Source organism: Coregonus clupeaformis, chromosome 3, assembly GCF_020615455.1.
Source record: "Coregonus clupeaformis isolate EN_2021a chromosome 3, ASM2061545v1, whole genome shotgun sequence".
Taxonomy (NCBI): Eukaryota; Metazoa; Chordata; class Actinopteri; order Salmoniformes; family Salmonidae; genus Coregonus; species Coregonus clupeaformis.
The window spans coordinates 30,384,576-30,403,319 of record NC_059194.1 but is presented as its reverse complement, the minus strand read 5'-3'; the positions used below and the strand labels follow the sequence as shown (position 1 = coordinate 30,403,319).

At 43.4% G+C, this 18,744-nt stretch overlaps 1 long non-coding RNA gene across 2 annotated transcripts; it reads right to left on the bottom strand.

Moving 5' to 3' along the window:
• Positions 1-1,405: 1,405 nt before the first annotated feature.
• On the bottom strand, positions 1,406-18,457 carry LOC121546842. Of its 2 annotated transcripts, XR_005996442.2 has the most exons (6): positions 18,351-18,457; positions 18,105-18,134; positions 2,885-2,996; positions 2,632-2,709; positions 2,465-2,515; positions 1,406-2,297 (listed from the first exon to the last, which is right to left on the bottom strand). It is a non-coding gene; the product is annotated as an uncharacterized LOC121546842 (long non-coding RNA). The 2 variants fall into 2 exon arrangements; XR_005996437.2 differs by lacking the exon at positions 18,105-18,134.
• Positions 18,458-18,744: the final 287 nt, after the last annotated feature.

Genomic DNA, 18,744 nt, shown 5'->3' with positions numbered 1-18,744 from the left:
CCATCATGTATTACTCACACACAGTATTGTTGACCAGAGAAGACTATGCTTTAATCAGAAATGGAATAGGTACGCCTACTGAAGATGCTCTGAACACACACACACACACACACACACACACACACAGTGTCACACACAAACAGAGAGAGAGAGTGAGTGAGTGGGGAGAGAGAGAGAGAGAGAGAGAGAGAGAGAGAGAGAGAGAGAGAGAGAGAGAGAGAGAGAGAGAGAGAGAGAGAGAAAATGTGAATGAGTGAGTAAGTGAGTGAGTGAGAGAGAGAGAGCGAGAGAGAGAGAAAGAGTGAGTGAGAGAGAGAGAGAGAGAGAGAGAGAGAGAGAGAGAGAGAGAGAGAGAGAGAGAGAGAGAGAGAGAGAGAGAGAGAGAGAGAGAGGGAGAGAGAGAGAACACTCAGGACCACCCGTAAGTCTTGTAAGTAAATGCCTTCAGACAGAGGGTAGTCGAAAGTTAATTATTACTCTTTGCACAGAACTTTCGTGTCAGCAGTATTTTCACCCAGATCTGCTGAACCAAGACAAATAACCCCTGACAAACAAGCAACTGAGTTCAGTGATCGCATTCCTCCTCCTTGGACCACCTGGGAAATACCACCTGGTAAGGACCACCTGGGAAGATGCAGGAACAGAGTCATGATACAGTATTTGTACTTCTTCAGCTGGTGTGGAATATAGATGAACATGGAGGTAATAGCAGGTGGGAGACCAATCCTGGATTTTAGCACCACACACACCTGCACGCACACACAGACACGCAGGCACGCGCTCACGCGCACACATACACACACTGAGAGAGGCTGTCTGGCAAAGGTCCAGGATCCCCTGGTGGACTTCAGGTAGTAGCAGTACCAGCACCAGGGCATTGTCTCTGCTGCCACTACTGCTGCCAGTGCTGCCCAGCGTGGCACAGGGATAAACAACATAGAGCACCAGAAACACTGGGCCAGCCATAATGCATGCCAGCTCATCGCGCTCTAGCGACTCCTTGTGGCTGGCTGGGTGCCTGCAGGCTGACTTCGGCTGAACGGTGTTTCCTCTGACACATTGGTGCAGCTGGCTTCCGGGTTAAGCGGGCGGGTGTTAAGAATCGCGGTTTGGCGGGTCATGTTTCAGAGGACGCATGATTTGACCTTCACCTCTCCTGAGCCTGTCGGGGAGTTGCAGCGATGAAACAAGATCGTAATTGGATCGCAATTGGATATCACGATATTGGAGAGAAAAAGGGGGGTAAAAAAACATTCCCTCCCTCCTCGTAAACCATGATGTTGACAGCCACATATTCTCCCTCAGAAATGTCCACGTCCCAGTTCCTACTGTAAATCACATCAACATTTGAATGATATATATTCTCAGTATTTTGAACAATTCCAAGGGAAGATATAGAGATGGGTCCACTCAACAGCATTGCTTTATTGTGAAGCATGCACATTCAGTTTGGTATGAAAACTCACAGTACAATGATACAGCATCATCACAGCCCCTTTCTTGTGTGATTGTCATTATGTGTGTGTCTGTGTGTCTGTGTGTCTGTGTGTGTGTGTAGGCAGATCGCTCAAGATTGATTTCAAAATTTGAGGACGTCGGGAAATGCCTTCAAAACTGACCACTAGGGGCAACAGTGCGCAATTACTATCAAGTAGGCTTGGGTTTTGCTAGGGCGGTGTGGACCGGGGTGGTGGATGGACATAATCCCATTACTCTGAATCCGAAGGTCACGTTAAATCCCAGTGGTAGAGACAGATTTTTAATTTTTTGTTTTAACCCTATCCCAAACCCTAACCCTTAACTTAACCATTGAAAATGAATGCCTAAACGTAATATTGTAACCCTAACCCTTACCTTAAATTTGATGTTTGGAGAAACTGAACGATACTGAACAGGAGTCAACCCATGGTGTCAAAAACACTTCGAAAGTTGACGTTTGGAGCAACGTCGAAATTTGATGTTTTGAGAAACGTGGATAAATGTCAGAATCTGAAGTCAAATTGGTAAAACCATGAGATCTTGTTGGTGTGTGTGTGTGTGTGCGTGTGTGTTTCTGTCTAACTGATCACATTACTTTCCACCAAATCAGTTTATCAGTTCAGTTTTTGCATTTAAACAAATGTGTAAGTGTGTGTAGGTATGTGACTGTGTGTGTATGTGAGTCTATGTGTGTGTATGTGTTCATGTTTAATGAGCAGGTGGAAGGTTCATGGCCTTATTTCCCTGAGGGACCCCAGCCGTCATCACTTCAGCTCCTCTGTGGAGGACGAGAGCGTCTCGGAACCTTCTGGGCCCTCCTGAAAGGTGCACACAGAGTTTGTGACATAGCAGTGAAAAGCAACTTACACACACAAAATTCACTGTGTATTAGCTACTATTAATTCTGATAATCCTATTAGTGGAAATAAGGAGTCCAAAGCACGCACACATGCACACGCACAAACACACACACACACAGACACACCTTGACTTTGTCCAGATCCGGCCCACCGGGAAGGGATTTCTGTGATGAAAGCTGTGAGGAGAAATTTGGAATGGAGAGATTAGGCTAAAGATGAGTCACAGGAAGAAGTACAGAATGATGAAAAAGTGAATACAGGTAACGTAAGGCACGGCGAGGTGGCTGCTCACCCTTTTGGTGTGCTGGATCTCATCGGTGGATTTGGACCTGCTCTTCATCTGTTTCTGGGAGGAGGTGGTGGTGGGGCACTGGACACAAAACACAGAGAGATGGTGTCAATCACAGTTACATCAGACAACGTCACCTAGGGGCAATGGTTCTTCTGGAAAGGGGATTTGGATGGTATGTTTTCAAATCCTGGATGGTTTGTGCTTGTACTGCTGTTTTGCCACCACTAGCTAAGATGCTACATATGGGACTCACATCATTGATTTTCTGATCCATGGTTGGGCTGTCCTTACTGAGGTTCACAGTTATGACAACGCTGGGGTTGAGGTTGCAGCTGTACACAAAGGATCACACTCTTTTTGTCAATCTGAGGAGGATAAGAGAAGAGTAGCTCATTAGTTCATAGTTCATGCAGTGATCGTCAAAGTCCAGCAGGTGGCGACACTGACCAAGGGAGAGCATTACACGTTCAGTCTGCTCCTTTGCACCAAATTTGTTTTTATCTGATTGCTTGTTAGAGTGACAAGTGATTGGCCCCCTTGAAGTATAAAAAAATATACACCAAAATTATTTGATGAAAAAAATGTGTTTGGCCTTACTGCTATTAGCCCATACAAACGCATTGAATAAAATATTAACTACATGGAACAACAGATAGTCCCACTCAAAAAACTCTAAAGGAAGTTTGTTCTGAAATGTCTGTCCTACAGCTGAGAGATATAAGAAAGATGAGGAAACGTTTGTTATTTTTTAAATATGTATTCAACCCCTTATTTTTGGCACTAAACAGTCGCCATATATACAGTACTTCCATTCATTTTTTTTCAACTGGACCTTCAAATGAGTCTTGTGAGGCCTGTAGGCATTCTAGTGCAACCGCGGAATGAGGAAGAGCTCAGATTTGTTGTTTTGAAAAGTTTGTTGTTTTGAAAGTGTATTGGGAAGTTCTCAGTTGCTGGGATTGCTAATCTTTGTCCAGTGATCCTGCCGACCAAGGACGGGTCTGAGGAGCTATTTGGCGTTGCTGCTAGCTAGCAGCATATCAAGCTAGCTGGGTTTTCTTGAGGGCTTGAACGCAGCCTGCGACGCGGTTAGCCATTGTGGCTGGGACCGCAGATTGTCCCGGGTTTGTGGCTGTCTAGAACCCTGCTGTTTGTTGCTTTCAACGGGAGTACCGTTGTCGAGGACGGTGGTGTCTCTATATCACACGTGAAGGATCTTTTAAATGAACAGAAAGAGTTCTACAACCAGTTGTTCCAACAACAAGAAAACAGCTTCAAGTCCTTTGTCCATATACTGGTGGATTCGACTAATAAAAGAATGGACCTGACCAGAGAGGTCCTGGACCTAAAGAACAGTTTGCAGTTCTCCCAGGGTCAGCTTGATGAGTTAAAACAGGAGAACGGCAAGATTACAGCAATCTGTAAGTCATTGAGAGAGGACATTAGTTCTGTGTGTGAATCCATGATAACAATGATGGATAAATCAGACAATCAAGGCGTAACAACATGGTTGTGGACAGAATTGCAGAACCTCCACATGAGACCTGGACGGAGTCTGAGGACAAAGTGAGGGAAATTATCTCTGAGAAATTGAAGATGGACCACAGGAAGATTGAGGTGGAGCGCGCCCTCAGGACTCGAAAACCCACCACCGGCCCAGGTGACAGGCCCAGGCCGATAGTGGTCAAGTTCCTGAGGTTCAAGGACAAAGAAGCTGTTCTGGAAAGAGCCAAGAACTTGAGAGGAACGTATATCTTTCTCAATGAGGACTATCCTGAAGCTGTGCACCAGAAGAGGAAAGAACTTATCCCAGCCATGAAAGCTGCCAGAGCGCATGGGGACGTTGCTTACATCCGCTATGACAGGCTCATTGTCCATCCTCCCTCCCAGAAGCCTGGAAGGGATGAGAGAGCCAAGCCTATGGGTTCGTAACTTCAACCCCGCAGCACACACACACACACACACACATACACCAATTGATTAATGGACTGCTGAATGTATCTTTTTTTTCTCTTGCTTTGTTTGCTCTTTTCAATATTATGTCTATCTCTGATAAGCTACCCAGGAAAGGGCTGAAAATAGCCCATATTAATATATGTAGCCTTAGAAATAAGGTTAATGAAATCAATAACTTGCTAACATCAGATAACATTCATATATTAGCAATTTCTGAGACTCACTTAGATAATTCATTTGATGATACAGCAGTAGCAATACAAGAATATAACATCTATAGAAGAGACAGAAATGCTTATGGGGGAGGTGTTGCTGTATATATTCAGAGCCATATCCCTGTAATGCTTAGAGAAGATCTTATGTCAAGTGTTATTGAAGTTTTGTGGTTGCAGGTTCACTTGCAACATCTAAAGCCTTTTCTTTTGGGGTGTTGCTATAGACCACCAAGTGCGAACAGTCAGTATCTAAATAATATGATACTTGTTAGTGTATGTGATGTACTTTCTTGGGGACCAGAATATTGACTGGTTTTCATCAAGCTGTCTGCTCAAGAGGAAGCTTCTTACTGTAACCAGTGCCTGTAATAATATAATAATAATAATAATAATATAATATAATAATATAATAATATAATATAAATAATAACAATAAAATATGCCATTTAGCAGACGCTTTTATCCAAAGCGACTTACAGTCATGCGTGCATACATTTTTGTGTATGGGTGGTCCCGGGGATCGAACCCACTACCTTGGCGTTACAAGCGCCGTGCTCTACCAGCTGAGCTACAGAGGAGTAATCTGGTTCAGGTTATTAATCAACCTACCAGGGTGTTTACACACACTACAGGAACAAGAGCATCCATGTGTATCGATCACATTTTTACTAATACTGTAGAACTTTGTTCTAAAGCTGTATCCGTACCCATTGGATGCAGTGATCACAATATATTGGCTATATCCAGGAAAGCCAAAGTTCCAACAGCTGGGCCTAAAATAGTGTATAAGATTTTGCTGTGACTCATATGTGGATGATGTAAAAAATATGTGTTGGTCTAATGTGATTAATAAGGAGCATCCAGACGCTGCACTTGATTCATTTATGAAATTGCTTCTTCCAATTATTGATAAACATGCACCTGTTAGGAAACTGACCGTTAGAACTGTTAAGACTCCATGGATTGATGAGGAATTGAAAAACTGTATGGTTGAAAGAGATGGGGCAAAAGGAGTGGCTAATAAGTCTGGCTGCACATCTGACTGGTTGACTTACTGCAAATTGAGAAATTATGTGACTAAACTCAACAAAAAGAAGAAGAAACTGTATTATAAAGCCAAGATCAGTAATATAAAGAATTATGAAAAAAAACTTTGGAGTACTTTTTAATGGAATTATGGGCAAAAAGACAAATTCAATTATTTTAATGATTACTTCATTGGCAAAGTGGGCAAACTTAGGCAGGAAATGCCAACAATGAACAGTGAGACATCGTATTCATGCATAAAAAAACAAATAATGAAAGAAAAGCATTGCAAGTTTGAAATGTGTAAAGTTAGTGTAGGAGAGGTGGGAAAATTATTGTTATTGATCAATAATGACAAACCTCCTGGCATTGACAACATAGATGGAAAGCTACTGAGGATGGTAGCTGACTCTGTAGCCATTCCTATCTGTCATATCTTTAATCTGAGCCTAGAGGAAAGTCTTTGTCCTCAGGCCTGGAGGGAAGCCAAAGTCATTCCGCTACCCAAGAATGGTTCTAACAGCAGACCTATAAGCTTGCTGCCAGCTCTTAGCAAACTGTTGGAAAGAATTGTGTTTGACCAAATACAATGCTATTTCTCAGTAAACAAATTAACAACAGACCTTCAGCTTGCTTATTGGGAAGGGCACTCAACATGTACTGAACTGACACAAATGACTGATGATTGGTTGAAAGAAATTGATAATAAGAAGATTGTGGGAGCTGTACTGTTAGATTTCAGTGCAGCCTTTGATATTATTGACCATAACCTGTTGTTGAAAAAACTTACTGTATGTGTTATGGCTTTTCAATCTCTGCCATATCGTGGATTCAGAGCTATCTATCTAATAGAACTCAAAGGGTTTTCTTTAATGGAGGCTTCTCTAATGTCAAACATGTAAAGTGTGGTGTACCACAGGGCAGCTCTCTAGGACCTCTACTCTTTTCTATTTTTACCAATGACCTGCCACTGGCATTAAACAAAGCATGTGTGTCCATGTATGCTGATGATTCAACCATATACGCATCAGCAACCACAGCTAATGAAGTCACTGAAACCCTTAACAAAGAGTTGCAGTCTGTTTTGGAATGAGTGACCACGAATAAACTGGTCCTGAACATCTCTAAAACTAAGAGCATTGTATTTGGTACAAATCATTCCTTAAGTTTTAGACCTCGGCTGAATCTGGTAATGAATGGTGTGGCTGTTGAACAAGTTGAGGAGACTAAATCAACTTAGATAGTAAACGATCATGGTCAAAACATATAGATTCAATGGTTGTAAAGATGGGGAGAGGTCTGTCCGTAATAAAGAGATGCTCTGCTTTTTTGACACCACACTCCAAAAGCAAGTTCTACAGGCTCTAGTTTTGTTTAATCTTGATTATTGTCCAGTCGTGTGGTCCAGTGCTGCAAGGAAATACCTAGTTAAGCTGCAGCTGGCCCAAAACAGAGCGGCACGTCTTGCTCTTCATTGTAATCAGAGGGCTGATATAAATACTATGCATGCCAGTCTCTCTTGGCTAAGAGTTGAGGAGAGACTGACTGCATCACTTCTTTTTATAAGAAACATTAATGTGTTGAAAATCCCTAATTGTTTGCGTAGACACACACACTTACCCCACCAGACATGTCACAGGGGTCTTTTCACAGTCCCCAAATCCAGAACAAATTCAAGAAAGCGTACATTATTATATAGAGCCATTGTTGCATGGAACTCCGTTCCATCTCATATTGCTCAAATAAACAACAAACCTGGTTTAAAAAAAATTTAAAGCAACAACTCACGGCACAACGCCTCTCCCCTATTTGACCTAGATAGTTTGTGTGTATGTATTGATATGTAGGCTACGTGTGCCTTTAAAACATTTTTTATGTAGTTCTGTCCTTGAGCTGTTCTTGTCTATAAATGTTCTGTATTATGTAATGTTTCATGTTTTGAGTGGACCCCAGGAAGAGTAGCTGCTGCTTTTGCAACAGCTAATGGGGATCCTAATAAAATACCAATACCAAAACCGACATGTACGTGTTCGTGAGAGTCACACCTTTCCACAGAGGGGTCATATTAGTGTGTAGCCCAAACTGTTCGGACGCTACAGACATAAGTTGGCAGATCAGCTGTACCGACTTCAGACGAGTTCCAAGGGTCGTAGAGCAAAACGGAGAACACCATCGTGTTCGTGAGAGTCTCATCTTTCCATAGAGGGGTCATAATAGCCAAACCGTTTGGACGCTACAGACAGTTTTATGAGAAGATAGATTTTTGGGATCTCATGGTCTGATAAACACCGCTCTAGCTCTGTCACCTTTCACCGCAGATGCAGAAGTGCGACATCGGTGGATGCGGTTGATTGAGATGCATCCACCGCAAAAAAAAAAAGATATCTCTAGCTTAAACTTAATGGGAATTATTGTATTATGCTAATTATATTCCCGGAGGCGCGGACATCGACTCTAGGGGTTTTGATAGACCCTGAGTTTAAAAGTAATCCAGAACACTGAATATAAATGTCCTCCAAAAGAGGAACAATGTATAACAACAGCATATATCATATTGTATGTACAGTACATTTCAACACTATATTGCAAAACTGAATCCCTGGTAAAAGCATCTCTCCCTCACCAGGACTGAGTGTTCTGTGGTAGTCAGTCACTCTCTGAGGGAAATGACCTAGATGTTGTTGATTTGAGGCCTGGCTGACTGGACTCTCCCTCTCCTCTCCTCCTCATTCCTCCATTCCAGGGCCTATCTCTCTATAAGGGAATAATTTGTTCCCTGTGTTATAGGAGTGCTATTCTAAACAAGGGCCTGTATAATAAGGGTCTGTAGACTGGAGTGTCTCCTGTGTTGCCACAATGGAACACCCTGTGGCTCAGAGAAAACACTTCCCATCGATTAGTCCACATGACTGACTCAACGACAGCCAAGGTGACACATCCAAATAGGACACTTTGATGTGTTTATTACCCACACACATAATCATGGACACATACACACACACATACACTACTAAAAAAAATAAAGGGAACACTTAAACAACACAATGTAACTCCAAGTCAATCACACTTCTGTGAAATCAAACTGTCCACTTAGGAAGCAACACTGATTGACAATACATTTCACATGCTGTTGTGCAAATGGAATAGACAACAGGTGGAAATTATAGGCAATTAGCAAGACACCCCCAATAAAGAAGTGGTTCTGCAGGTGGTGACCACAGACCACTTCTCAGTTCCTATGCTTCCTGGCTGATGTTTTGGTCACTTTTGAATGCTGGCGGTGCTTTCACTCTAGTGGTAGCATGAGACGGAGTCTACAACCCACACAAGTGGCTCAGGTAGTGCAGCTCATCCAGGATGGCACATCAATGCGAGCTGTGGCAAGAAGGTTTGCTGTGTCTGTCAGCGTAGTGTCCAGAGCATGGAGGCGCTACCAGGAGACAGGCCAGTACATCAGGAGACGTGGAGGAGGCCGTAGGAGGGCAACAACCCAGCAGCAGGACCGCTACCTCCGCCTTTGTGCAAGGAGGAGCAGGAGGAGCACTGCCAGAGCCCTGCAAAATGACCTCCAGCAGGCCACAAATGTGCATGTGTCTGCTCAAACGGTCAGAAACAGACTCCATGAGGGTGGTATGAGGGCCCGACAACCACAGGTGGGGGTTGTGCTTACAGCCCAACACCGTGCAGGACGTTTGGCATTTGCCAGAGAACACCAAGATTGGCAAATTCGCCACTGGCGCCCTGTGCTCTTCACAGATGAAAGCAGGTTCACACTGATCACATGTGACAGACGTGACAGAGTCTGGAGACGCCGTGGAGAACATTCTGCTGCCTGCAACATCCTCCAGCATGACCGGTTTGGCGGTGGGTCAGTCATGGTGTGGGGTGGCATTTCTTTGGGGGGCCGCACAGCCCTCCATGTGCTCGCCAGAGGTAGCCTGACTGCCATTAGGTACCGAGATGAGATCCTCAGACCCCTTGTGAGACCATATGCTGGTGCGGTTGGCCCTGGGTTCCTCCTAATGCAAGACAATGCTAGACCTCATGTGGCTGGAGTGTGTCAGCAGTTCCTGCAAGAGGAAGGCATTGATGCTATGGACTGGCCCGCCCGTTCCCCAGACCTGAATCCAATTGAGCACATCTGGGACATCATGTCTCGCTCCATCCACCAACGCCACGTTGCACCACAGACTGTCCAGGAGTTGGCGGATGCCTTAGTCCAGGTCTGGGAGGAGATCCCTCAGGAGACCATCCGCCACCTCATCAGGAGCATGCCCAGGCGTTGTAGGGAGGTCATACAGGCACGTGGAGGCCACACACACTACTGAGCCTCATTTTGACTTGTTTTAAGGACATTACATCAATGTTGGATCAGCCTGTAGTGTGGTTTTCCACTTTAATTTTGAGGGTGACTCCAAATCCAGACCTCCATGGGTTGATACATTTGATTTCCATTGATAATTGTTGTGTGATTTTGTTGTCAGCACATTCAACTATGTAAAGAAAAAAGTATTTAATAAGAATATTTCATTCATTCAGATCTAGGATGTGTTGTTTAGGTGTTCCCTTTATTTTTTTGAGCAGTGTATATAGCAGGACAATATAGCAGGACACATACACACATAGCATAACTCACATAAGCACAAAAACACACACACACACACAGCAAGAGGAATGTCCCCTTACACAGACTTCTGCAATGGTAGGAAAAATCACCCTGGCAGCAACTCAAGTCTCTCTTTTTCTCTCCTTTCACTATCCTTGTTTCATCCCTCCATCATAATGATTTAGAGACTGGAAGAACGGGTAGCTCTCACAGAATAGGGTTTAAAAGCAGTAGTAATGAGGATTAATAATCCCTGTGTGAGTTATGATGTGAACAGGTTATGATGTGAACAGGTGTGTTATGTAATGTTTGAGTCTCCCAGTAAGAGGCCAACACCTGCTTTTGCTGGGTGACCGAGTTTTGCAGGCTTAAAATGTATGGTCTCCATATGTAATTAACTTTCTCACTGAGAGTAGAACGTGATAAGATGCTCTGTGTGATGAGAGAGAAAGCCAGAGAGAAAAAGAGAGAGAGACTGAGAAAGAGAGAATACAACCTCCTATGGGGTGGCATTTGCTTACAGTAGCGGAGTGTTAGAGTGGGTAGAAAACCCCACAGTTCTGTCTCCGACTGTCACTCATGTGGTTCCAAACACCTATTAAGTGTTTCCCACATTTAATGGACAACTCATACCCTATAAACAGGCAGAAACTTGGAGGGCGGAGTGAAGCCTAGCCACCTAACTAGCATATGTGCTGGTGACAATTATTTTAGAGAGGAGAGGTAGGAAACATACACCGGTGGCGGTCGGTGCCGTTTAAGATGAGGGAGGACAATATTTTTTTAAATGAGAATGGCCTTATTTATTTTACAGCATATTGGATGACTGTCATTTATAGTCCATTCACCCAGCTCAATGTAACATCGATAGGTTTAGGCTACTACATGATACTAAAATGTTCCCTATACCCATCATGAGGTTGCTACAACCTAGCCTATGAATGAAAGTTTACAATGTAGGTGCACAGGTCGAAAAATGTGAGTTATCAATGTGACAGACAGTGACACATTCAATACCACCTTAAACACTCTTGCCTGCATCTAGCTCAGGGGTGTCAAACTCATTTTAGCTCAGGGGCCACATGGAGGAAAATCTATTCCCAAGTGGGCCGGACCGGAAAAATCATGGTATACTGTATATAACTTAAAAACAACAACTTCAGATTGTTTTCTTTGTTTTAATACGATCAACATACAACATAAAGCTGGAGCCTGAGGACAGTGTGTCCAAAATAGTACAAGCACAACATCACTATTAATCATAAAACACGTCAAGTTTATTTGAAAATTCTAAAGAAAAAGAACACACAAACACACAATGCCTCAGTGATTAACAGAACTGTTTCACAGATCACAGAACTATATCAGGGTGTCATTTCTCAGGCAGAAATGTAGATAAAAATAATGAAATCCTGTTCCCCAAACAAGTGCAAGAACCACAGAGTCAAGAATAGGTTAAATATACAAATAAAATAAAAACAATTAAAAACAATAGCACATCAACATAAAAACATATAAACATAAAGCTGGAGCCTGAGGACAGTGTCCAAAAGCACAACATCACTATTAATCATAAAATACCTCAAGTTATTTGAAAGTTCTGAGGACAAAGAACACACAAACACACAATGCCTCAGTGATTCACAGAAGTATATCACAGATCACAGAACTATATCAGGGTGTCATTTCTCAGGCAGAAATGTAGATAAAAATAATGAAATCCTGTTCCCCAAACAAGTGCAAGAACCACAGAGTCAAGAATAGGTTAAATATACAAATAAAATAAAATCAATTAAAAACAATAGCACATCAACATAAAAACATATAAACATAAATCTGAAAGCGTTGCTCAAACTCCCGTAACAGTCCCGTTATTTTATCTTTGAACCGCTTCATGTCTGCCACATGTTGGGTCGCGCACACATTTTTCAGACAGGAGAAGTGAGCTGCATCACCACCGGCAAGTTGCGTCTCCCACAATGACAGCTTCAACTTGAAAGAGCGTATGCTGTCATAATACTGCGTGACAACTTTGTTGCGCCCTTGCAGCTGGTTTTTCAAGTTATTCAGGTGCTCTGTAACATCCACCATAAATGCAAGGTCCTGCATCCATTCTGCAGAATGAAATTCTAACACTGGTTTGCCCTTTTCTTCCATGAACTGTTCAATTTATTCTCATAAATCAAAGAAACGCCTCAGCACAGCACCTCGGCTTAACCATCTTACCTCAGTGTGGTATGGCAGGCCATAGATGTGGTCTTTCTCTCTGAGAAGGCTGTCAAACTGACGGTGATTCAGGCTTCTGGATCGGATGAAATTAACAGTTTGGATGACCACCTTCATGACGTTATCCATCTTTAATGACTTGCAACACAAAGCCTCCTGGTGCAAAATACAGTGAAAAGTCAAAAATCACGTCCTCCATTTGCAGATTGCACTTTCTCTCTGAACTTTGTCACAACGCCTGCTTTTTTCCCCGATCATTGAGGGCGCACCATCTGTAGCCAGGCTGACAGCGCGGGACCAGTCCACTCCGACCCTGTCCAGCGCGCCGACGAGTGCAGAAAAATATCAGCTGCTGTCGTTGTATCTGTCATCGGCACCAACTCCACGAACTCCTCGGTGACGGTCAATGTGTCATCAACTCCGCGGATGAAAATGGCCAGTTGTGCAACATCTGTAATGTCTGTGCTTTCATCAATTGCAACCGAAAACGCAATAAATGACTTTACTTTTTGCTTCAACTGGCTGTCCAAATCCACTGAAAGATCGGAAATCCTGTCTGCAACTGTGTTTCTTGTCAGGCTGATATTTGCAAAAGCCTGCCGCTTTTCAGGGCACACAATCTCCGCTGCCTTCATCATGCATGTTTTTACAAATTCACCCTCACTAAATGGTTTTGAAGCCACTGCGATTTCATTAGCAATGAGGTAGCTAGCTTTCACTGCAGCGTCACTGATGTCTCGGCTGTGAGTAAACACAGACTGCTGTTTCTTCAGACCCGCCAACAGTTCATTCACCTTCTCTCATCTCCGCTGTCCTTGAAAGTTGTCATATTTGTCGGCATGAAGACTCACATAGTGGCGACGAAGGTTATATTCTTTCAGCACTGCAACATGCTCTGAACACACCAAACATACAGCTTTCCCATTCAATTCCGTGAATAAATAGAAGGATGACAATTTTTCTTGGAACACTCTGCGTCCACTTTTCTCCTTTTTGACAGAGACATATTGGGGCAATGAGAGTGCCAAAGCACATAATGTTAAAAGTAGAAGCCGTAATAAATATCGCGGGCAAAACAAAGTAGCTCATTGGCTGCACGTGCTTGACCTACTTGCTCTGCCCCGGTATAAACAGTTTGCTTGCTTAACACAATTGCTATTGCGCCATCCAGTGGACGCAATTGGAACAGCAGTTTATTTTATAGAAGAATTGCAGCGCATTTTTATACTTGACAAAATTAGAATATTTTTTTTTTTTTTTTTTTTTTATAAATAAAATAAAAATCATCTCGCGGGCCGGATTAAACCCGTTTGCGGGCCTGATCCGGCCCGCGGGCCGGACGTTTGACACCCCTGATCTAGCTGATCTAGGGTGTAATCATTAGTCCAACAGTTGCAAACTAGAGTTTATATTGGACACATTCAGATATGTCTATCCCCGTTTCGTTCCGTTTGCTTCCGTTTAAGACACGTTTTTCAACAGAATCGGCGGAATGAGTATAACACCCAAACGCAATTCACTTTTTAGTGAGTTATCAATGTGACAGACAGTGACACATTCAATACCGCCTTGTACACTCTTGCCTGCATCTAGCTACACTCTTGCCTGCATCTAACCTTCCGAATCGGTGAGGGAATATGTGGCTGAGTTGAGAAAACTAGCACTGGACCTGTGGGAATACATTATCGCAAATGCTACATGATCGGCTGGTGTGTGGGATTAATGATGACAGGATACAAATACACTTGTTATCAGAGCCTAATCTCACCTTTGAGAATGCACTCAAACTGGCCCAGGCCATGGAGTCTGCGAATAGAAATGCACTGGATTTGCAGGCAAGGGGCGCAACTGCTTGCCATACAGTAAAAGAGAGCTGCTCTGAGCGCGCTGAGTTTCAAAGAAGGGAAAGCCGCTGGGCAGCAGCCAATAGAGACTGTTATCGTTGCACAGGCAAACACGTAGCGTTTGACTGTAAATTCAAACATGAAAAGTGTTATGCATGTGGGATAATAGGACACATTGCGAGGGCGTGCCGCAATAAGAAAAAACAAGGGGCTAAAGAAAACCGAATACCTCACGACGCTCTAACTACCGCTCAAATCAAGCAATAGAAAGTGAAAGTGAGTACACAGAGCAAGCGCTCTCAATGTACAGTGTACAGGGGGCGAATATGAAAAAGGTGAAGCCTTTCATTGTGGAAATGGGAATAAATTGACTTAAGGTAAGGTTTGAAATAGACACAGGATGTAGCGTCAAACTGATGAACAGGTCCCAATTCAATGAGAAGTAGAAAAAGGTGAAGTGCCTAAACTGAGAGACACCCCCATTAAACTCAAAATGTACATGGAGGAAATCACTGTGATTGGAGTTGCTGATGTGGAATATCAAGGACAAAATAAAAGTCTGCCTCTCTTAGTAGTGGAAGGTACTGGCCCCAGTTTACTAGGGAGATGGTGGTTGGCGGAAATAAAATTGAACTGGGATGAAATCAAACATGTCACCACAGAGACATTGACACTGCAGCAGGTGCTTTCAAAGCACGAGTGTGTTTTCAAAGAAGAGCTAGGGACATTAAAAGGGGTCCAAGCTACCATTCATGCTGCTGCAGATGCTACTCCCAGATTCTATAGGCCAAGATCAGTTCCATATGCCATGAAGCCTAACGACAGACAGACTCTTAGCAGAGGATATCATTATTCCTGTCAAGTTCTCTGAGTGGGCAGCACCAGTTGTTCCCATACTCAAACCAGATGGTTCAATCAGATTATGCGGTGACTACAAACTGACTGTAAATAGAGTTTAGTCACTGGAGCAGTACCCCATACCCAAAGTGGAGGATTTGCTTGGAACGTTAACCGGAGGGCAACAGTTCACAAAACTGGAAATAAGTCAAGCATATCAGCAAGTGCTAATGGATGAAGCTTCACAGAAGTACCTGACCATAAACACCCACAGTGGGATGTTTACCTACAAATGCTTACATTTCGGGGTGTCCTCCGCACCAGCTATCTTCCAAAGAACAATGGAGGGAGTTCTGCAGGGGATACCCAAGGTAGCGGTTAACCTCAACGACATTCTTGTGAAAGGAGTCATGAAGGAGGAGCATCTCAGAAACTTGGGTGAAGTTTTGAGGAGGATGGAAGAGGCCGGTCTCCGGCTGAAGAGGAGCAAGTGTACACTGTTAGCTGATGAAGTGCAGTACTTGGGTCACAAGGTGGACGGCAAGGGGTTACACACTGTCAAAGCTAAAGTGAGGGTTGTTGTGGAAGCTCCAGCTCCGACAAGCATTACAGAGCTGAAAGCCTATCTAGGCTTACTGAACTATTACAATCGATTCCTCCCTAACCTCTCTACCTTCTTAGCTCCACTGCATCAACTGTTAAGGAAGGATGTGGCCTGGAAATGGTCAGAAAGACAGGAAGAAGCTTTGACAAAGTCAAAGGAGTTACTGAAATCAACAGAAGTGCTGGTGCACTACTCAGCATACAGAGACCTCATCTTATCGTGTGACGCCTCATCGTATGGTGTGGGGGCAGTTCTATCACATCAGATGGAGAATGTCGCAGAGAAACCTATCGGGTTCATGTCAAGAACATTGTTGCCAGCAGAGAAAAAATACTCCCAGCTGGACAAGGAAGGACTGGCTGTCATATTCGGAATACAGAGATTCCACAAGTACTTTATATGGGAGAACATTCACTATTGTGATTGTGATCTCTCTGTTCCATGAACAAAAGCCAGTACCACAAATGGTCTCTCCAAGAGTTAAATGTTGGGCTGTGTGGCTCAGGGCCTATGAGTACAGAATAGTCTACAAGCTAGGTAGATACCATGGGAATACTGATGCTCTGAGTAGGCTGCCTGTTCCAGAAACCATTGCTCAGGAAGGAGAAAATGACCAAGTCTTGATGATCGATGTGTTGGATGATGCACCGGTGAACACAGCACAAATCAGGCAATGGACGCTATCACAACTTCACTTATTTATCCTGAAAGGATGGCCTACAGTGACAGAGCCTTAGATCATGCTTACTACGCTCGCCGCTTGGCCTTAAGTGTTCGAGATGGGTGTGTTCTGTGGGGTTCAAGAGTAGTTATACCACCACAAGAGCGGGTATGCTACTGAAGTTGTTGCACCAGTCGCATCCAGATATGTCGAGAATGAAAGGCCTAGCGAGGTCATACGTCTGGTGGCCAAAGATGGACCAGGATGTGGAAAATTAGGTTAGCCTGTGTGTAGATTGTCAGAGTAACAGGAAGTCACCCCCCACCGCGCCATTACATCCATGGGAATGGCCCGGAAAAACCATGGACACGACTACTGTTCCTTGTGCTGATTGATTCTCATTAAAAGTGGATGGATGTTTACCCCATGAACACGTCAACATCGCATGCTATGATTGAGAAGTTGAGACAAAGTTTTAGTGTCATGGGATTGCCTCAAATGTTGGTTAGCGACAATGCTACTTGTTTTACAAGCACTCCTAGGTTTTGTACTGAAGTCAATGTACCCAGAGGAGGACGTAAACTAGCTATGTACCCAGAGGAGGACGTAAACTGCCTGTCCTCCGGCTACACCATGGTGCTACCCTACAGAGTGCTGTTGAGGCCACTGTAGACCTTCATTGCAAAACAGTGTGTTTTAATCAATTATTTGGTGATCTGAATATATTTAGTATTGTTTTATCAAAAAATTATAACTTTTTAATGTTTCACTATTTTAATTAAATTCACTGAGGAGGATGGTCCTCCCCTTCCTCCTCTGACGAGCCTCCACTGACATACGCACACGAAAAAAATAGATGAAACCAAGAAAGATACAGGTGAACATGAGACGACAAGAATAGAATAATCACACAACGTCACACTGAATAACACACCGATTCCAAGGACGTGACCTATACAGTACACAACCACTGGCCATCAGCTTTCCCACACTCAGCCATATCCACTGTCTCTACCGTCTACTAATCCTGAAACAGTTGCCATTGCTGCGGCACTCTCCCTGGCATTGTCACAGCTCAGCCAAGCACATCTCACCTGATCCCGAATCAGTTCCTTACATTATGCTTCCCACCATCTCGCTCATTTCAGTTTTACCATACAGAACACATCCTCTTTGCCCTTCACTGGCTAAGCACACTCCCTATAGTGATTCACTCACCAAGCGTTTTACAAGCACTTCTTATCTAATGGATGGGTACAGCTTTACACAACCCATGCATTCTAATGCATAGCCTAATGCCTGCTGGCAAAATGAGTATCTCAGCACCCATTAACAAAGGATCGAGTTCAGAAGATATAGAACAAATGTGATATTCTACCTCCATACAAATAGGCCGGGATAATGTTCCGTAAGAGCTCGAATTTGGATCACATTTTAACCACAATAGGTATTGTTTTCAAATTACTAAATCTCTCACACGCACACACATTAAGCTTACCTTTTCACTTGCCTCGTTCTATGGCGCCACCTGAATATTACATATATGAGGGTCTGAATGAGGATATAAGACAATTTGGTCTAGATCCTCAATAGCTCACAGCATTAAATACAGCTAAGCATTTCATCCCAGAGAGGGAGAGATAGAGAGAAACAGACAGAGTGAGAATGAAAATAACTGAACACATCCAGAAATCACAAGAAAATGACAGATTATTGCAAAACCGAGGGACAAAATGATACACACCTGTTCCTTATTTCTCCTTCCTTTATTCTCTCTCTCTCTCTCTCTCTCTCTCTCTCTCTCAGTGGAGATGTGCTGGTAGGGAGATAGTGCTCCTCATTTCACTGGTGTACTGCTGCCTCTGACAGTGCACACCCCTCTCAGCCCATTCATAGTTCCACTGACGCACCAGGCATGCATGGACGCACACACACACACCACACCATAACACGTTTCTATTTCAAATTGTTTTGCAAGCATTTACATACATGATTGATAACAAAGAGTTACATTGTGTGTGCAGTCAAAGCATGACAATCCTTTAGTACCAGGAATGTCAGAGTTGATCGTTTACCGTTCCTTTATTTATATTACACACACACACACACACACTCACACAAACACACACATCAGACTT